General features: G+C 36.4%; 1 protein-coding gene across 2 annotated transcripts in view; it reads left to right on the top strand.

Annotated features, from left to right (window-relative positions):
• The window catches only part of LOC138179976 (protein Tob1), a 123125-nt gene that overhangs the window by 58619 nt on the left and 41597 nt on the right, over positions 1-22909 (top strand). The window contains exon 3 of one of the 2 annotated variants that reach the window (XM_069113294.1): positions 3308-3465. The gene's annotated coding sequence lies outside the window, so the exon portion shown is untranslated. Of the gene's footprint in view, positions 1-2719; positions 3466-22909 lie in introns of those variants that run through there. The other variant, XM_069113293.1, reaches the window with a different exon arrangement.

Consider the following 22909-nt stretch of genomic DNA (forward strand, 5'->3'; position numbering starts at 1 on the left):
TTGCAAATAAAATTATATCGAGCAGCGGGAGAAACAAGTAAGGGATCCGTAAATACGGCTAAAAGGAAAGTCAACAGGGGCTAGGACCGTACGGATGTGCAAACGAGGGTGTAACTGGATCGAGCGGGGGTGCCTTTCGCAGTCAGCGGTACGCCGGGTGGAAGAAGGGGTTTCTAGAGAAAAATTGATAAGAGAAACGGGATAAACGATAAGAAAAAAGAACAAATATGCGGCACCGATCGATAGTGCCGGAGAAGAAACTAAATCGAATTCAATGGAGCGCGGAACTGGGAAAGGGTGGTTGAGGGGTAACCTGGTAGAAGAAAGAGGAAGACATAAGGGGTGGCTAGCTGATGGGCGGGCGAGAAGGCAGTAGAAACCGCAGATAACGCCGCAGATAGCCGTGGAGAGTCCTTAAACGCTGCAGAAACGAGTCGACGAACAGTGCAATGTGCCCTGGCCTTTATTTACTGAGCGCGTGCTGCTTTCCATGGGACCTTTAAAAGGCACGCGTGAAAGGAAAAGTGAAATGGAGAGATGAAGGGTGTGTGTGTGGTGTGCGTTTCTGATGTTTCCTTCCTGTTGAACTTTCCACGTGCCCGAGCCTTGTACGAAGGGTGCGCTCGTGCGTGCTCTTTCTATCATCCCTGTTCGTGTATGCGTGACACATTTTATTCTATACCACGAATGGCAAATACAAAGAGGGCATTCTTTAAAAACGTTACGCTGGGCTTTTGATATAAATATCAAGTAGCGAGTAGCAAACATCTTCTTGTCGTGCAGAATGTTCAAATTTGGCGCTGGTGAATTATCAGATTTCGAGATTACGTAGAACTTCACTGTTGAATCTTTGTGTATCGTTTTGTTGCAATAATTTGTAACAATTTGAAGTGTGAAACATTTTGAGATACAAGTGATGCAATATAGTATTTAAATGGAGAGTAGAGTTTCTAGAAGATTCTGAAGAATGAGTCAAATATCCTCAGTTGTAGGGGAGTCACCGTTTTTGTGAGTCAAGTATGATTCATTCAATGGAGTAACCAAATTGTGTGTCCTGTTTCTGAAGGAGATTAGCTACTTTTACTGTTACATATTACCAACTACCGGTTTTATGAATGTTTCTGGAAACTCACAAAACCACTTTTCTTTTTCGCTACCTTAACACGCAACTTTGATATTTTTATTGCAAACTTATGTAACCTATTCTACCACTACTCTCTTGAAGTTATTCATTATGTAACCTGTTGCTTTGATTTAAAATATTGTTCTCTGACCCACATATCGAATGTCTATCGCCTCGATACCTTTACGATCGACCGATTGTAATCTTCAGAATATTATAACTAAATAATCTAGACTCCACTTGTCTTAAATCTACTTGAACCGTTAATCAATTCAATAACATCTATACGTAAAAGACGTTGTTTGTCGCAAACAACGGATACTGATTTGAGATAATTAATTCAAAATATCATTTACTTGCTATCGAACATTCCATCAGATAATTGTAATAAAGTGTAAAACTAAAATGAATAAATGTTCAAACACTCGCAACAATGACCATGCAAGCGAACGTGTCGAATCGAGAAGCGATTGTCCAATCCTCATGAGCGATTTACAATAACTTGCATCGCAATCATCCGGCTTCTCTTCTGCGTTACGCGGAGAGAAAAATGGATTCCTCCCCGAGCCATGGCCGACGGCCGACACGACTTTATAATCGCGATTACGTCTCGCCGGTCTTACCTCATCGCGGAAGTTGCGATACAAATCTACCTTGCGATTTGTCGCGATTGTCTTTAGATAGCGGGCTTCCTGCACGTTCGGTTTGTCGGTTTGTGCTTACGCGTAAGTGAATCAAGGTCTTCCTATCTAGACATGATTAAATGATACTCCGACATCGAGGTGTTCCTTCGTGAACATCTCTCTTTGGCCGAGCGATATATTTAATATGTCATATACATGAGGAAATTTGGAAGATTTAAGTCCCTTATCTTCACGAAGAGTTTAGTAAAAATAAATTGGTTAAATGACATTAACCTCTTAAATCTTTCGTGATCCCGTGCATCGTTAATGACAGATAAGTAAACTAGGCTCGTTTAGAGCTCGTGTAATAGATCCATGGATAACGACGAAATTACAAAAAGGCTTAAGTACGAAAGGCAGTAGCGATAATTAAAAATTGCTAATAATTTATTTACGAGTAGATAACAAAAAAGCTCATTTTCGTCTAATAGTAGACATTATACACAGGTATTACTCTATTTTGCTCGATACATTTCAACAACGGATAGAAAACGAGGCTCTAAATATAGTTAACCAGCTCTAAAAGGAACAAGCTCTCACCTTACTTCTTTTACTATCTTTAGCGTTTGCAATGATTTTCGTATACGTTTACACAGATCAGAAACGCGATCCAAATGGGACAACCTTCTTTCTTTTTTTCGGTCATCCAATTTCAGGTCTCGAGAGAAGAGAGCGGCACCCGATAACTTCCCTTATCAATGTGATCGGGAGGAAAGCAAGCACGAGTGTTAGGAAAAAAGTAGTACGTCGAGCGACCGCGACATGTCGAGGTCTCGCGTCCTTGCCAGTTACCCCACTCGTTGTACGAGGAGTGGGATCGTCCCCCACCGCTCGTCTCGTTCGTTGGTGGCTCCCCCTACTCCCCTCCCCGACTCCCCCTTCGTCCACAGCGGTATGTAAGAGGCCGCACATGTTTCCCCGCGTTCCAGTCTCGCAGCGGCACTCGCGAGTGACTGTTCGTGTGAATTCGTGGAACGATAACTGCTCTGATCGAAGAAAAGAAGGAAAAGAAAAACGGAACGAAGGACATTACAGGGGCACGCGTGCTGTCTATAATATCTATATCTGTCTCTATATACATATATGTATATAGATATACGCGTGTACAGTAACGCGCGCGCGCAAAGGACGAGTTCTTTCCTCAGTGCTGCGTTCGAGAACTGACACGACACACACCGCGAACGTCGTTGCAGCGAGTAACACGACCGAATATCGATAGAAAAGATAGTGAAGAAAGGGGAAGCAGTACGGTAACATCGTTACTGCTCCGATCGTTTTCCTTTCTTCCCATAATCTCCGCGTCTTTCTTTTTTTTACTTTTATACGTAACCCGTGTAGCGATACGAAACGGTCGTGTACCATAACCTTATTTCCCAACGTAACATCGTTTCACCAAAAGTGAAAATCGATTGCGCGAGTGACAGCTTGTTCTATCTTTTGGAGCTACACGATCTGTAAAGCAGTGTGACAGCAAGGAATATTTCGTGATCGTACCTTGTAGGAGAACGCAGGAGCACGGTGAGAAGAGGACTGTGGATACGCAACGAGGAGGATATTCCGAGGGTATTACGGAACTAGTGATCTTCCATTGACGTCATTTCGTACTTTCGTGCTTCATTCGAGGGACGAGAATAGTGTTCGCTGACCCGACAAAGACACGTGAGTATCGAACTCTTCTTCATTCGAGACAACTCTAGACGTTTCTTGATCATGATCGCGAAACGGAACCGTAGCTCGCGTGAGCTCGCCACTCTGCTTCTTTTTTTCTTTTTTCCACTCTCTGTGTACACACGCGTCACACGGTCAGATAATTTATGCGCGGAACCCGTCACGGTGCGAATTCCGTAATGTGTCACGCGATCGGAGCACGATTCCACTTCGTAACGGTTCAAGAGCATTTCTGCCGCGTCTGTGGCGCAGTAATCGCGCCTTTGATCCTTCGATTATCGCAACCACCACTCGATATATCGAACTAACTACTTTGACCAATCACCGTTTAAGATGACACTAAAATATATGTATGTTTCGTTTCGGTTTTACGATCTACGTCTCAGTCTTTATTTCTTAAATTAATAAAAAAAGGTGACAGTGATGTGTAATGTCTTAGAAAAGCCTGCCTACACTCTTTTAATTAGGAGGTTAGTTCTAAAAATCTTTTTGTACCATATTTTATATTAATCGGACTTAGAGACTTTGTTATATGTTACATGAGCCGTTCAGAAGACATATTGATGAACTTACAAACATTGCTTTCTAAATTTATCTCGACGTATAAAAATTAACCATTTGTTTCTCAAGAATTGTATATTAATCGTGTGTTTATGTAATGAAATTAAAGAAGTAAGAAAGAGTTGATCAATTTGACATTTAAGGAGCTCATATAGGCTATACGTATAGTGACACATGAAAATATTCGAAACACAAAAAATATTAACATAGAAAATTTTGATGAATATATTACATGCGTCATACGAAACTTTCTAAAGTTTCGTTAACACTATAATGAGACATGAATATCATGATTCTATTTGTAAAATTTGAAACGAATCTAGAAGTGTATATAAAAGTTGCAAAATATTTGCTGTAAATATATATTTAGTTTAAAACGTACTATGCAACATAACGGTCTTCAGTATATAATTAGTGCTAAGAGTGATCTCAGTAAATATTTTTTAGTTTACTAGTATAATAAATAACTGACCGTTCAAATACTATGATTATATTCTTCTATGTATACGTACGTATATTTCCATTTGTTTCAAATTTTATTAATATAATAAACGTGTTCCATTATACATAATGCTACTGAAATTTTAAAATGTTTTATATAAGACGCATGATACGTTTAGTAAAAGATTTCTGTAAGTGACCAAATACTTTAATAAGGCACTGCTTGTGAGTTTTAATGGTCCTAATGCAAAATACCTTTCTAATTTCTTTCAGTAAATAATATATGTACAAAGAATTCATTAAGTATACGTATATAGACTTCTATAACTGACTGTAAAATCATTTTAAAAATGTCATTTATATGCGATTGGAGAATAGGATATTTAGTTTATTGGTATATTAACAAATGAAATTATCGATCGAGTAGATACCAAAATTGTGATTCTACGCTAAAGGTAGAGTTATGGTGTGAGAATATTGTGACGACAACCCGAATCGTCCGTTGCAATGCAGCTTCGTTTAAAAGGTAAATAATAACATTGGTTCGACACATCGATCTAGAAATTGTATTCGTCGTCAGTCGATGCGAGGCGTTTCGCTTTTCTTCAAGGTCGCTCGCGATCTGGAACGATCGTAGTGACTCAGTCTCTTGGTATTACATCAAACAAACATGCCTATTACGACAAATTACGTTGAGGTCGTAACGCTGTCTGGAACATGCTTTTCCTACTGCGGAAATGACGATTTCCATTCGCGCTTAGGAATCGTGTGTGTGTGTGTGTGTGTGTCAAACGAATTAGCAGATTAGGTGCGTTAATTAATTAATGGGTCAAAATGCGATATAGAGGTATTTACGCATTTATTTACGTCAGATTTGCCCGAGCTGCTTATGAAAATAGTGTGACAATAATAGCAAGGTCGCCGCTGGCTATACGAGATGGCGTATCGCGTCAGCGACTCGCGTTTGACGAATTAATTGATTGAAATTGCTTGTTGGATTATAATAAAACGTAAAACCAGAAAGCTTTTTTTTCGTTTAAGTGATGGTTTCTATTAGACTCTTTTTTAGATATTTATTATAATAGAAGGTGTAATTAAAGTAATAATCCAGTTATTTATGAGCACATTGTAATCGTTTTTTAAATTTTTACTACTCATAGTATTTGTAAGGTTGATACTCAAAATGATTAAATCATTGAATACAATTTGTAAATTAAAATACATATAATTCTCATTATTATTATTAGTATTATTCTCATATAATGTATAATATATTATTCTCATATAATGAAATTATTACTTTGAATGATCCATGAATGAAGCATTGAGTATATCAAGTTTGTTAGAGTGACAACATCGTTTGGGTATAGGTGATCTTTCGCTTCTTTCTTTACGCAAGGGAAACATTGCAAAATAATTTCTAGTTCTTGGAGACACTATTTAATTATTAGAGAATCGCCAACTTAAACATCTTTATTCGCTCGTAAAATACGCTGCGAAATGTTTTATACATTATGCAAACGAGGCAACCAGTTTGAGGATGTTATATAGCACATACAAATGAATGTTTTTAATTTAACAACGCTGTCTTACATGTTACAGTTAGATATATGTAATGTAATTCTAGTACTATATCCATCGTTTAACATCATACATTACATATTTCTCCTTTAGAATCATGTTTTTATACAGTACCTATGATCGTATATCAGTTTCCCCACAAACACAATTTCTCTATTTTCCCAACTATCGCGACTAAGTAAATCCCCAAGTTAAGATAATCGGAAGACCCAATAAGAAGTAACAAATAAAAATCGCAACGACGAAACCATTTGATCGAAGAATTTTATCCTCGAACTATTTCGTGGAATGTAAAGTCATCTCGAACGATCGCGAAGCGCTTTTCCTCTCTACGTAGTTCGAATTTTTTTGCGATTCGAGTCACGCGAGTCGAGGAAAACGGAATTCAATAGTTCCATCGATAACAGAGATAGAAATACAGAAAAGCGGGATGAAGACGAAGATAGAACACACTCATCTTTCTCCTCTCTTTCTATTCCTCTACCTCTCTTTCTCTATCCCTCTATCTCTCTTTCTCTACCTCTCTATCTCTCTTTCTCTATTTGGAGTGGCACGAGGCAAACGAATTATCCAACTCGTGCCGTCCATCGAAATCGGATTATCGTCGATTCCTCTGCACCCAAACCCTACCCGTTACACCCTGCCCTCACTGTGTGTATCGATTTTCCACGCTCTGTATACCAGCAACTTATTTCCCCTGAGCCGTAAACATTCGGCCCTAAGCATTCGTCGCGCGGATTAATCACGGTTTAATTGGAAAATCTCGCTCGGCAAATAAAGCTTTCGAGGTCCGCGCAAAAACATGTTAGTCAGACCTGGTCACCGGAACTCTCATCTCATCCCTGTCCCTATCTCTCTCCCCCCCCCCCCCTCTCTTTCTCTCTCTCTCGTTTGTATCCACGAAAAAACAAAAGCTCGTTCGAATATTGTTGTCACCCTTTCGAGAAAAACTTTTCGTTAAAGGTTAAAAGTCAAGTTTATTTCTTGTTGACTGTATATACGTAACATTGTACTCTAGTAAATTATTCATCAACTAAACGGTAGATACACCTATCGATCTTTGATAAAACTGGTTTGAAATTTTAGTATATTATGCCTTTCTTAGTAATTCGTAAAAAAGATAATTTCTCTCGCAGGTTAAAAGCAGTTCGTTTCTAAAAACATCAATGATACTTGAATTTTGCGCTTTCAATCTTATCGTTGCTGAAAGCATCGTTGTTAACGCGTGCGATCTCCTCTTTTAAATTTTACGATAAAGTTTTTCTTTAAAAAGTTAAGTGTTTCTATGTATTGAGAGAAGAGCGAGATTGGAACATACAAGTTCTAGGACTACAACGAGGTCGAAAGAAATATTTATCGTTTGACATATTATTCTTAAGTACGTATAATTAGCGTAAACCATTTATCTAATGAGAATTTTGCGTGGATCATCACAATATTTCTAAAACTCTTACAGTACTTTACATCGTTATGTCGGCATGAATTTCTGCAGGTCTTAGCCTCGAGACGGTGAAAAATCGGCTAATAATTAACGAAGCGATCGAACGTCTCTCGTGCGCCAGCCGAAAATTAATATGCCGATATTGAAGGCTGAGAATTCGTACTGGCAATAAATTCCGGCAGCTATGTTTCTCTACGACAGAAAAAGATGAGATTAAACGTCGCCATGATGAAAAAAGGAGATTGGTCAGGTGCGCACACGGAGCGTAGATGAGTTTAGTTGAGTATAAAATCAATCGTGCTTGTCCTCGGAATTAGTGTCCTCTGCCAATTATTACGTGACGATTCGTCGTCTCTTCATTACCACAGTGTTGAAACAACGATTATTGAAAATTAATGCGTTTTGTTCTGATTAATCGCGATATGTACAATAGTATCACTTTGACAATTTTTTTAATGATTGATAGATTAGGTATTCGAAGTAGAAGTTTATATAGGTGTATATAATATATTATTGTGTACATGTATAATTATATACAAGATTTTGAGATTTGAACATGACAGGATTCTGAGAAAATGTAGAAGTGATTGAATTAGGACGAATTGTGCAATGTTAAGTTTCAGATTTAGAGATTCAGTATTTCAACCTTAGTCCCTTTTATTCCATTGATTCACGCGTTCTCATTCCCGTACCAATTAACAGAAATAAATTGCAACATTTATGAAGCACTTTCAGGGAAATTGCATTTTACGCTTTCGACCGATCTCCACTATAATGCGAATTCAATCTCGACGAGCTCTTTTTGCACTATAGAGGCCACGCGTATATACATATATATTCATCGGGAAATTCGCGGAAAAACGAACGCGGAGAAAGCTGGAAACGTAGAACACAAATTCTACAGGCAGAGAAGCGAGAAAAACGAGACGAGTTCTCGCTGACGCTACAATTCATCCACCCTCGTGATCGAAATAAATTTTCTTGACACATTCGGCCTTTACTAGGCCATCAAGCAACGCGTGTAGACACGTTTTACCAGGGAGTGAGAGAAAAGTCGAATTTTCATCGCTTCCACTTCTTTCGCATTCCCTCCTGAACGAAATAGGGTGAGAAACAGCGTGTCTATCGTCCCTTAAAAGGGTCTCGGACCTCCGCTTTGTTTTACAGACTTTGCTAGACGCGATAAACGCTATTGGCCTTGTAAATCAGCGTCTGCTTTTAGTCCAAGCTGAGAATCGACTACTATTTGCACGCTCCGGTGCAATTTCTCACGTTTTTTGCTCCATGTAAAAAGCCTGGATCCCTGTAAGGAGGAAACTGATTTTCTATGTTGAATCCACAAGCGAAAGTCTGATAATTATTCCTGCATTCTTCCTCTTTTTGTTTCGAAGGACGGAGTGAAAAAGTCTTAAGAAAATAATGTGATGGATAGAAGAAACGAGTAAAGTTATTTTCTGTTGTAATGTGTTTTTCTGTAAAGTTAGTTAGGTGTATATAGATATAATAGAATATAATAGATTATTTGTATTTTGCTAATAATGTAGAAATTAGGCGCTGTTCCAAATTGTTCTTTTTAATTTTGCTTTGCTAAATTTAAACAAACGATACGACGAAAAGTATACTGTCATGTAATATAAAGTATTCGTAGGCATTTATAATATAATGTAGGTACCTACTTATTGTATATTATACCTTGCCTATTTTGTTTTTTTTTTCGATGCCCTTTTTACATATGAAAAAGGACGTTATACAATGTAAATGTATTTCTTTTATCCGTCATAGACCGAAGGGAAACTCGGAAAGAAAGTCTCATGAGAAAAATTTCAGAAAGCAAAAATTAATGGTTTGTAATTAACATGATTTATGTATGCAATACATCGTGACTAGAATAATAACGTGATATTAAATCTCTAGTTTATTCTAAACGAATAATTTTTAGTCATTTACATGTCATGTCGTTTTCATTAACAATTTTCAAAGAAAACGACTAAAATAATCTCAAATTCTAAGATGAAAATACAGAAAGAAAAAGAGATTTCTCTACAATTTATCCGATTCGTCGGTATACTTTTCTTCAGCGCATTAAAATTGGAAACTTGCGATTCTCTGTTTAATAAAATCAAACAAGAAGTAGTAAATGATTTTCCACGACGTTCCAGCAAGGAAAACGAGAAATCTCGAGCTTTTCGAGCCTTTAATCTGATCTACAAGCTTGGATTTGTTAATTCACGAAGAGTTCTGGCAATCACTCCCTTCCAACCGCGATACGTCTTGCTTTGAACGTCGAAGGAGAACAAAGTTCGCGGAAGCACGATCGCTTTTCGCGCGTCACCAACCGATCCATCAACTTCAGGATCGCCTCCCGGGTTGGCCAAGAATAGCGCTGAAAGCCGAATGCGAGACGCGCCATTGTTGGTCGTTGTTCCATTCCGAACGCGTAACGCCGTTCTGCTAATAAATCGCTTTTCGGTTGGTCCATGAAGGCCTCGTTGGTTTCCGTTTTTATGAAAAAAACCGAAACGTGAATGGACTCTGAATAGGAAATTAGACGTAGGTAAACATCTCTGGAAATATGTTTCGAAGATTCTGCCAATTTTGGGTAACTTTGCTCTTCCTTTTAGGCAAAACTAGCTGCATGAAAGGATTACGAAATGACAAATTGCAAGTACTTACGTAAACATCTCTTGAGTTTCTTTGAAAAATTCTGTGATTGTTAGTAGTTTCTGAGAATTTTAGAAAGAATGGAATTTGTGGATGTAAATACACGTAAAGATTTAGAAACTTTAGATCTTTAACCCCGGGAAAATATTTATAGTGTACTATGTTACTCTTTATTTCGATTGAGATGGGTAGCGCTTTGTTGTTTGTGAGATTCCTGGTAAATTTCTGGCGTGGAAACACCGAGATTATTCGATAGTAGAGCTGAAAATTCTTTTTCTAGAATGTAAAAATATAGATGAAAAAAAAGTATAGATACACGTGTACATAATTTCCAAGACACACGATGATAGAGATTGTATGTAGTTGTAGAATTTTAATTCTTAAGGTGATATAATAAGAATAATGATCTTTTTATAGGTAATGTAGGGAAAATGGTAAGAGGGAAAGTCATTATTCATCGGATCGTCAAGTATGATTATAAAGCTGACGGTGAAAGCAGTGACATTTAACAAGTGTTCTCTTTTTAGTAATCATCCGTGAACTCTGTTTGACATATCGTTTTTCTCAGCTTTGCTTCCTTACGACGAAAGGTCGCAGTCCTTAAATATTGCCCGTGGCTCGTTGTGAACTTTGTTTACAGTTGAAATTTCCTGATGTCATACAGGAGTAGAGATTTAATTTTTGCCACGGTAATCACCGTTTAACTCTTCATCGATGGGATAACAGTTCAAATTTTTTTACAAATGCCTGTTTATTTCATGGAAACTTCAACGTTTTCGCACGAAATCAACAAATATTATTCCTATGACGGGAATGACTGAACAAATTCAACGAAACGTCTGAAACAACACGTGATTTAAAAATAGAAAGTTATGTTTACGCGTTGCTTTTTCATCGATTCTTCTAATAAGAAAACTTCATCGTTAAGGAAAATAAGAAAATTTCCGGATAATTATAAATAATCTCAAAAAAAGACATTTCCTAAGAAATTCCTTACAGTTTAAAACATAAAACAGTCGAAAATTGCAAATTTTTATTTAACACGTCATTGACCTTTCTTAGTTACACTATCTACACTAATACATTTTAAACATAGCTATAATACGATAAAAGTTACTTTGTTCCCAATATGAGTAAACATTTTGTTCGCTATTTAGTAACAAGTACGATATGTATTATCTTAATTTGTACGTGCATCACTATTCGTTTTAACGAGTGGCATTTCTACCTACTGTTAGAAACTCTTAGAAACATTTCAGAATATACCTAAAAATATTTTGTTTAATGCAATACTCAAATTAGATAGAAAGAAGCACGATGGTGGAAGAATTATAATTTCCATTATTAATACCTGAAATAATAAACCACGAGTATTCTATGTGAAAAACGAATGAAGGCAACGCATTCTTTACAGCGTGTGCAATCAACGAACGAATCGAAGATTCCTCTGTTCTGTGGAGAAGCGTTGAAACACGCGTTGCAAGCTCGTTGCATTAGGATCAGCATGGTCGTGACGCAAGCGAGGTTTATTGATTCGCAGAATCCAATATAACGAAGCCAAACGCGGGGGAGAGAGGTATCTGCTGTGGTTTTATAGGCCGCTCGTATTGTTGGCAAAAATCGTCTGAGCTCGCTTTTAACGATCGATTTCGAGCGTACCTGAGATTCGACAGCTTCCACGGACTTCGTCGACCCATTTCTTCTCGAGCCTCCCACGGACACGAAATATTCCCTGCAAAAACGGAACCATAACTGTTCGTCGTTGCTTTACGTAATCGATTATGAAACGAAGAAAACTGCCTCTTAATGTGTTATGAAGTGCTTCGATAGAACCAGAAGTACCACGGTGCCGTGTAACGCTCGGTCTGATCAGTGGCGGTAGTTTTCTACTTGAAACTTGGGACAGTTGATAATCAGTGAATAGGACGAGCTATGGGGGACTGTTAGTTGGATTTATAGATTTATCGTTGGCTGTCATGTTGATTTTACTATGCACAGAATTGTAACAAGGATAAATTGTATTATATATTGTTTAAAAAATTGATAATGGTTAGCTGTCGTTTCGGTATTGAGTTGAGAAAAGTAGAATTTTAAGGAACATAATGTTGATTAATATAGAATATATTGTAATAGTTGTGATCGTTAGTTGATTTATTATTTAGGATATTGGAAATGGGAAAAGAATTATGTTGCTATTATTATAATTCTTTCTATGCAACCTAGAATATTGGCAGATAGTGTCGGCGTTATACGTTATTGATTACAATACATCAATTTTGTGGTCATACAACTGTATCCAATATTCCGAAAACACATAAGCTTTCCATTCAATCCAAATCTAATAAATCCCTTAATTGTAAAAATAGTATAAAAAGAGTACGTAATGAGACCTAAAGAAAAACCTAAATGAATCCTGAAGAGGAGATCTGTATGGAAAGAGTTTGAAAAGGTTTTCAAGAGAAATTTACTTCTTGTCTTTTCCCAGCGGGGGCAAAGAAGTACGAAAGGGCAAGCAGGGCAATTATTTGGAACGCGTTTTACTGCGCGATCGCGATGAGCAACGAGACCTCGGGATGCGTCCGTGTTTACCGTAATAAATTTCCATGCGACGTTATTGCTTGTTCCGAGCTCGTTACCGAGTGTAACAGCTTTTATTTCACCTTGGCTCGAGAAGAGGGGTTGCTTTTTTTCGAGGGTGACAGGGATGAAGAGGAAGGTAGGGCCGGGACTCGTTAAGGGCTCTCGAGGAAAATGACAGGGTTGCCAAACGAATCTCGAGCCTGACCTGTAGTCAGAGCGTAATTTTAACCCTCAGCTAGGTGGTACGCGCGTATGTCGACCGACTGTGTGTGTTTGCTTTGGCAATTTCGCCCTGTTTTATCGCCGTAGCTCGTGCGATCAAAATTATGAGACTTCGCGACGTTTCGTGCTTAAAACAGTCTTGCATATATATATATGTACGGCGTGTATACATACATACAGTGGAACATTTTCGTTGTGGTTACGTGACAAGCGTCTTTATTTTCGATTTCATGCGACACGAAACGCTTTCCAGCGATATTGGTAAATATGCAGTCCGATTAAGTTTATAGCCGCCTATTTAGGAAGCTAGTCGCATTTCGAATTGGAACATTTATGGAGATTGATCGGTGTACTGAGCTTTTAGCTTTGTGGGTCAGGTAAGTCTCACCATATGCCACAACGATAAGATTGTAAGAATGTTCATGTTCGAATGTTTATTGACTAAGAATGGGATCAAGTACAGTGGCTACAAAAAGTATTTGCGTATGCCCTTATTTTTCAACGAAGCCTCTTTTTATCAGGTTCTATATTCCATGTTCATAATATCAAATTTGTTCGCTTATACGAAAGTACTACTAAATAATTCGAGATTTAATTATATAACCTTAGAGCTAGACGAAGTAAGATTTTAGATGTTTATAAGTACTTCGATAATTACACATATGAAACACTAACGCGAGTAGTATTCGTCAGATATATTTTTTAAATACTTTAATCAGAGGCTTAAGATAGATTTCTGTTTACGGTATTGAATTGTAGCGAACATAGTGCATGTCGTATAGTATGATATATCTGTGGTATAGTTTCTAATCTTTCAAGGTTCCAGTACTACTTTTATGAGCTTCGATTTTTTCAAATGTCAAAGTTCTCATAAGTATATTTTTGAACTCTACAATCACTCATCTTGAAGTTCGAAACCAACTCTTATAAACTAACTGCTTTATGAATACAAACAATGAAACGTAACATTCACACGAAATGGAAGCTTTTAATCGGAAACGATTTGAATTCGTCAGTAGATGTTAACATAGTTTCCGCTCGTATTGTTAACTATAGCGGAACGTTGAATTATCTTTTGCTGGCCGAGCGAGGAATTAGAATTTTAGATGAAATTTAAATGAGTTTTTAACGAACATGAGAATTTCTGATGTAATCGATCTTCGAATTTACAACACAATACGTTATCAGGTAACATCCTCTCTCTCTCTCTCGGCTTACATATTAACTTTATGTTTCACGAAGTTTATCCTCGCAAATACATGATAAGATACCCGAAAAATAAGCTTACAGGGATGTCGAAAGAAAAAGATCCCGTTCCCAGTATTCATTTTAAAAATAAAAATTTCATATACACATGTCATGCAAGTACCATTAAATCCTGAATCATCAACGTCGCCAGATATCGAGTGTAAACGCGAACAAAACGATAGCGGCGCCATCGAACTGCCAGCTGTAAACGTAAAAGTAAAAGTGGATAAACAAAGGAAATTTCTACGGTATGTTGAACGTGTATCGTGGAATGTAACGGACGAAAGTAGGGTGACCTACTAGCCCGTTTTCCATGCGATTTACACGACCCTCCAAGTTCAAAGTGGTTGAAGCAAGTCGTGCATAAGCATTATCGACTATAACCAGCCCAGGTGCTTCGCGTCGAGTTTAAAACGAAGCCTTTCGCTGTTCTGACAGCCTCGTCACCGGCTTGGACAACTTACAAAGAAGATCGTTAAAAAAGTTTCGATAATTACGGATTTACGTTCCACATAAACGCGTTAAGATTTTCGTTGGCATGAATTTTTGCGGAGCACGTGTGTTATTTTAGGAATTCGTGTGCTACCTTGAAGTATAATATTTTGTGAGTCTACCTAACAGAGTGAAATCCGAAAAAAAACTGTGTAGAATGTTACAATTTCCTTTGGAACTGGTTGGAAATTATTTGAAAATTTCATATAATAATTTCTAGAGTAGATACTTATTTTGGTATTAATGATCTAGATTTTTGTTAATAAATGTACAAGTCATCCTTTTTTCATATACTCGTTCAAGTACTGTTCAGATTGAGATTTTAGGTTTCAGAATTAAATGTAAGACGTGTGCCATTTGTCTGGGAAATATCTCGTGATGTAAATATCTCGAAAATAAAAATGTTTGAAACAAATGTTGTACGATGTCCAGGAGGACATATCGTACCGATATTTAATTTATCAAACAATGACTTTGGAAAGCCCTATAAATGTCACGTTTATATTTTTAAATGGGGACTATATCTTCTTTTCCTGTGTTCTTGCAGTCGACATTGGAACATTTTAAAAACGCTTTACTTGTACCTTTCGCATAAACCACTATCGAAATATTAATTCTTAAGAAGGGTAAAGTCATATTATTTTATGGTAAATACGTAGAAAAGAAGCGACTAACTGTTTTAAGGGTAGTATTTAGTACATACACAATGCGTATACACACAATCGGCTCTTTTTAGAACCATTATGATGCACAAAGTTTGTCAAAGCAATTTTCTCGTGATGTACATTGGATGACGCCAATGCCGGATCATATCAAAGTTGAAATTTAATATCTCGATAGTGGTTTATGTGAAAGATATAGTTTTCATCTAAAAATGTAGCCTTCATACAGCTTTCCAATATAAAATAAATATTGGTATGACATGTACATCGCGTAACATTTGTTTGGAACATTTTTCCGTATCGCTCATAATGCTCAAGATATTTGCGCATTTTCAGATGAAGGAACACATATATAATATATTATTGTGCAAATTTTAAAAAATACACATTAGTAGGAAATATAATATTGTAAAATAAAGTTAAAGAATATATGGAACATTCTTTAGCCAAATGTATTTTTAGCAACAAAAAAAGGTAGTCGTCTTTTATATAGTAGACATTGTATAGGTATTCTCTCTCACAGTTGACATTTTGGGAAAGTGTTTTGTCAGTTCGCCAAGATAATAGTCAGATCTGGCAGTTGGTGATATAAAAATCCACTGTATCACATATCTCTATATTCTATCTACAAATTCCACTAATATTAATCACAAAAATCTTCCAAAAATTGCTCATCTACTTTGAACAAATATCTCTAGATTAAAAATTCCGCAAGAATAAAATACACACAGTCTTATCGAATTTTCATCGGCTATTTCATAAAATTTCGCAATTCGTTCGAATATATCGTCAGTTCGATCAGCTTTCGTCATACATAGTCCCCCTTCCCTTCCTTTTCCCCAATTGGTTTACCAAAAAACTTTATCAAGAACAGCCGAATCTTATCGTTCGTATCTTTTTACTGAGGACACGCGTCACGTTAGCAACTTGCGAACTGAATGAGCGTCGTTCGTTTCGCGGAGCAGAAGCGAGTTACGGCCGAGGATGAAATTAAAACGGTCGTAAAAAGGGAAGCGGACGGATATTAAACGCGAAGAGCATTATCACCGGGTCTCGGGAAACGCGGCGAATTGCGCAGTTGGTAAATTTATTGATGGAATTTCGTGGATTCGCATTATCATTGCAGCGCTACGTAATCCTCCGCGAACCGTCCGTCTGATTCGCTCGTAGATAATAGGAGGCGACATTAAAGTTAAACGACGTAAAAGTTAATAGGTCTGTTTCATCGGTTTGCTAGAATAGTGACACATTTGAAAAATAGGTACTACCGACGTGTCCACAAAAATTACCTCTAAAATTGCCATTTTGTGTGATAGCATGTCAAGGTTATATCAACCTTTTTTATTGCTGAAAGAAAAATTTACAATTTTGATATATGTCTGTAAAAACTAATACTAAATGTGAGCCATTTAATGGGATCAAGACCATGGTCATTTAATGATATTATACTAGGAGGAATATTTGAGAAATTTGAAGAAACCAAAGTATGGAAATCTACAGCTTTCGAATTCCTTTTCTTTTTCCGACTATATGTCTTTCACAATTTTATTATGATTCATTCAATAATGATTCAGAGTACTTTCATACCTCTTCAAAAATCCATTTGTTGAAATCCCTCAAAATAACTGTAGCTATAAACGATATTTTATTGACTTTCTATAGAGTCTGAGCGAAAGTCTGAAAATCTAAAAGCTGTTAGCTCAATTGTAAAACAAACAAAATTTGTTTTTATTAAACAGTTGAATAGTTTATAATTTTCAATTCCGCACTTTCAGCTTCAATTTAATTTTCTACTTCATGAAAGAAACGTACTTTTGCACCTGTATCACCACTCCAGGAAACCGACGCGACGAGATCCGTTGTTTTCCGTAAGCGTCGTTTTATGGTCGCGATCGAAGGAACGAGTGTCGTAAAGGAACCGTAATGAAACGCGAACAATGTGCCGAGATTACGTCTAGGATAAGTGGAATGTATGCGATGCACTTTGAGAGTCGTGGCTTGGAGATTCAGTGATTTCTTAGCGTCTCTTTGACGTCGTTTTCTCTAGTACTTTGGAGTTTTACAAATTTGATGCGTATCAGTTAGAGAGTTTTTCTCATTTCAACGTATTCTTAGTACTTTGAATCTCGTACTTTCAAGTTATGCAAAACTCGCGTCTTAATCGAGTCTATACGAAAAGGTTTCTTGAATCTGCTACTCGAATATTTTATAATGAAGTCTTTGATGATGAATAAAAATTCTTATTTTCTAGTAAAGAAAATTTCGACGAGCAGTAGCTGTCCATCGTTATCGAGTTTTGCGTTTAAGCTAAATTAATCTTGTAGAATTATCAAAAAGATTATGACGATCTTACGTGATAATAATTAACAACAGTTTGATCATTTCTTCAAGTATAATATACATATGTGTATATATATATATATATATATATATATATATATATATATATATATATGTCTTGTTGATAATATTTTCGAAACGTGTAAAATTAGATTTCTGTTCTTACTACGCTGCTTATCTGTACTATTCGACGAAATATCGTCGATTAATTTTATTGGAATGCATCGTGTATTAGCGATAATCAACTTTTATTTTCTTCTGAACACAATGGATAAAAATACCTATATTTTATTCCATCTACCTCGTGCTTGTAGATAAACGAGAATATAATACAATTGCTCGATTTATTAACGCTGATAACGTCCGTAATATTTTTCCTTTCTTTTCTGGTTTACGTTCGTACGATAACTGACGTATCGATTTTCTTGTTATCTTTATTCGAATCAATGCTACAATTAACAACGACTCGATGTTTATTACATAATTGACGCTTTTGTTACGATTCACATTAATAAAATTAAGGTCTACTCCGACAAATTACATTGTCTGTTCGCGTAACGTATTCGGCGTAATCTCATTACGATCAAATAATTGTAAATATTCAGTTTCATATATTCATTGAATTTAAATACAACGTGCTATATTTGTGGTCCACTTAAAAGACCATTAATTAGACGCGATGTAGCAACGAAAAGGCCGAAATTCTGAGTAATGTTCAAACCTTTAAATTCCCAATATATCGAATAACCAAAAGTCTTTCTGTGACTCTTCCAAAATTTAATATTAGTTAACCGAAGAACGTCTTTCTGAAATTTTTCAAATTTGAGTCTTTTTCGTTCAATTAAGAAGATTTCAATATGAAACAATCTTCATCAAGCTTCAAATCATTCAACTTTGCTAGATCTACAAATCTTTTACAAGCTAATCGTAAATCGAATCCCATCGGAATATTTTCCTTAGTAGAAAAAATACTTTTATGTTTGAAAGAAAACGAACCTTCGCTTTCTTGACTCTTTTTCTTCCCACAAAATACAAACGAGTCTGTTCCCTAGAAAATGAAGAAAATTTACGAGAATTTTCCCTCTTCTACGAAGTTAGACAAATTTTTAAAAATTTGTTTTCCTTCAAAATTAAGGATACTTTGTATCAGCCACGAAACAAAATCGAGTTAAGAATGACTCGATGCTCATGGAACACGATCCGTATCAAATAATCTTTCGAAATCCAGCCGAAAATGAAAAAGTACTCAATTGCCAAATATCAGTGGTGTTTCCACGCAAAATTGTAATCCACAATCTGGTTGGGCTCATGAAAACGATTCGGTCGAGCGTACGCTTATCAGAAGTACTTTGCGCGCGTGCACGCACCGGTTATCGCGATGTAACGGCTCCATCGCGATGAACGTGGTCGCGCGATATTACGTAGCTCGAGATCCGCCGCGTCGGAGAAGGACGAACTCATACTGATATCATAATAAGGAAGAGGGGCGGCGAAACGTTATCATAGAGACGGTATCGCGCACCCACGATCCCAATTTCGTGATAACATCGATCGTGAATCGCAACCCTTAACCCGCGGGGGTTATCTCCCTCGGTTGAGCATGCCGTGTTCCTTCTCTTGCGATTTCGTCGAAAGTTCACATGCCACGATCGAACGACTCCCTTCTTCCTTGAGTACTCTTTGCCTGTTTTTTTTTTCTTTATTATCGTTCTTCTCCCTCTTTTCTTTTTGGAGATGAATTTCGAATAGCGTTTCGTTGTGATATGTAGAGTAATTTATGGTGATATTAGGACGATACTGTACTATGGAATTATGTAATGGTTCGTAACAGAGTTTACGAACGTGAATAGATTATATGTATACAGAGGAATTAAAAAATTAATTTTTGTTTCATTCTTCTTAGTGCCGTGAGTGAAGGGAGAATGTTACTCGTTTATGAGTAACATTTTATTTACTCCATTTTCAGCGTGCAAACGAAGCACTGTACAGCGAGATAATTAATTTTTTTTGGTCAGCTTGTCTCTCCTTTTACGGCGTTGCGACGCGTTCAACACCACGGAGGCGGATTAAAATTTTAGAAGCAATCACGAATCACTGTGAGAAAAAGTTTTAGTATCCTGGAGAGTATTGCAGTTTCTATAGTATAAACCTCGAAGTCGTAAAACCTGATGTTGGATGAGAGATGTTAAATTTGCTCGTTAGGTATACTTTACCACAAGTAACTTCGAAGATATCCTCATATAAGGATAGCATCTGCTTTCTAGTATGAATTATTATAGTCAGTGATTTATAATCCATGATAAAATGATTGACGAAATTTATAAAATTTAATTTTGTTATACGACAATTGAATATTATTTTTAACTTTGTTAATTGATACTTAAATATACATTAGTTACGTTAAAATTTTATTAAAACAGTAGTAAAGCAACGTTACGTAACGTCTAATATGTTTCTGTTAAAACGCGACGCGTTCATATTTTATTAAAGAGAATTAAGTTCGTCAGATGTGTTTAATTCATACACATCTAGGAATTAATTGAAACAAGGGAACAAAAATGTGGAGCGAGGGAGCGGAATAATTGTTGTTCCTGTTAGCGTCGTTATCGACAAAACTCACGCCATCGTGGAAATTGACATCTGTCGCAACTTGTCTCCTCTCTGCTCGTTGGGCGTTATCACGCAGACTGCCAGTAATATTTAAAACTGCACGATCTCCATCGAGCTTCATACAGATTAACTTTGAACCTCGCTATGGAACCCCTGAATTTTTATTTATATTCTGTAGATTGCTATTTGGAGAGAATATAATTTTTAAATATGAAAATGTAGGGAAAAAATTGATTCCTGAAGCTCCAATCATTTGAATAAAAATTTCTTTATTCCTTTCTCTTTTCAGTAATTCTATCCTTTATATTTATTTCCTTTTCTAATCTCTTTCTTTCGAATAATTTTTATCTTCATAAAACTTCAATAGCTTTTTTGTTTCGCAAAATTTCGTTAAAACTACGTCAAAAGTTTGACATAACAGAAATATTTCAAAACCTTAGTGACTACAAATCTTTCTGTTGTTTCGTAAGCACTGTGCAATTTTTCAAGCTAATCTCCTGTCACTACACAGTGCTACGCAACGTATAGTAAATTTCGAATCTTACTCACGAACCTTATCTTCTCTAAAATTCACGAAATACGCGTGTAAACAATTTTTCCCGACTGTCTGTCTTGCACGAAACTATTACACTTTGGTCACGCTGATAGTTCCGCTTTAGAACATCTGAGATCATTGAGTAACTGCAGCAACTGTTTTTCCCTAACATCTAAAGTACAAATACGTGTGCCAAATTGTTTTCTGCAGACACGCGTTGTGCAATTGATAATTTATTGCGAATAATTACACGTGGATGACGTGCCTATTGCATCAGTGCATTTGCATACGAAAAGGCGTATGTAGGTGCATCAATTATGTAGGAAATACCGTCCCTAGTGGAATAAAGTTCAGTTTCAATAGCAATTTTATGAAAAGTCTAAAGTCAAGATTCATTATACTTTAACTCAAATTACGCTTAACTCCGTGTAACACGAAGTACATACCATACCAAAAACCAAATCAGAGTAAAAATTACAGATTACTTTTGATGCGTTCCTTTCTCGATCCACGCGCAATCTTGTTTTTCTATTCTTAATATATTGTTCAAGTTTGACAAAAATACGATAGATTAATTATCGATAGTCATAATTTCTCATTTCAATATCGCACTGGTATTATACCTATTTTGAACGATTAGAAGTTCTGACTTGAAATTCTTCTTGAAATTAAAGTGAAATTGGAACGTAAAAATTTGCGGATTGCAAAAATTACAAACAAAAATTCTCATTATCGATATAACAAAAGAAGAACCAATAATTACTATAACATGAATGAACCATCCTGTAGACGATACAATGGCACAATGATAAGCCTACAGAAACAAAGCTCTAAAAATATAGAGACACAGGTAGCTTCCAATTCACAAGGAGTTGTAAAAGTCCAAAGGAACGATAGTCCACCCTATCGACTCCCTCGAGCTCTAATTTAGGCCTCGTTCTCATCTCTGTCCCATCTATCGATTCCCGACCTGCTGACCTAGATCATGGGACTCGATATCAACGTCGAGCACATAAAACGCCAGCTTGGATGAACTCTATCGAACTCGGGCCAACGTATGTCGTCGACGGGCCAACGCGAAGACCTCTCGTGTCTCAGGCATTCCGCGTTCTCGTCCGGCAAACAAAGCAGAACAAACACGCGACGCCAAGGATCTTCGATCGATAGACGATCGTTGAACCTTCGACTATAAGCGAACACGCTTCCGTTGGTCGAAGGTCTTGAATCTCTCATGAAACAATCCTCTTGTTTTTCTCTTCAGACATTCCAAAGCCACGTGTATGTAAAATCTATGTAATTGTATGTGGATGTATGTAAAGGTATCGATTTGATACTTATTAAGATAATGATGGTAGTAAACACAATTAGAATAGAACAGGAGAACGTAATAACAATGCTGATGAATTTAAAAATTCGATAATGAGTTCCATGTTAAATGTTCTTTTGTTTGATCGTGGGATTAAATACGAATTTTTCCGTCGAATTGAGTATTTCAAAAATACCGATTGTTGTAATATTAAGTATATCCTTGATTGTTTAAGGAATTTTATAGATTTATCGTCTATTTATATCTTTGAATCTAACAAGTTGTATTTTTTCCTAATATCTTATCGAGTAATAGAAAATTACCTTGTAATCCAAATTTCCCATTGTCCATAGTACAAGAATTCATATTTCAGTTTCGATAATCCTGTTTGCGAACAATCATTATAACCGCTGGAATATATATATATATATATATATATATATATATATATATATATATATATTTTGTTACTGGTGATCAATATCGGTGATAGAAATTGTCTTATGTTACTACCGATAGCTGTTATCTATGAAGAAACATTTCATTAATTACCAATAACAGTTATCGATGACAAAACATTTTCTTGGTTACTTTCCTTCGTCATAAATTTTAATTAACAATGTTCGTTACCTATGAAATGGAAATACTTGTACTCTTTATTAGTCTTTTTTTAAGGTAGCTTATTAAAAAGCTTAAATATGAACCATAGGCTGTCAGTGAACTCTTTCACGAGTCGAAGATCCTGGATCGCTCGT

This window comes from Bombus flavifrons, chromosome 5 (assembly GCF_040668555.2).
Source record: "Bombus flavifrons isolate JBK064 chromosome 5, iyBomFlav1_principal, whole genome shotgun sequence".
NCBI classification, from domain to species: Eukaryota; Metazoa; Arthropoda; class Insecta; order Hymenoptera; family Apidae; genus Bombus; species Bombus flavifrons.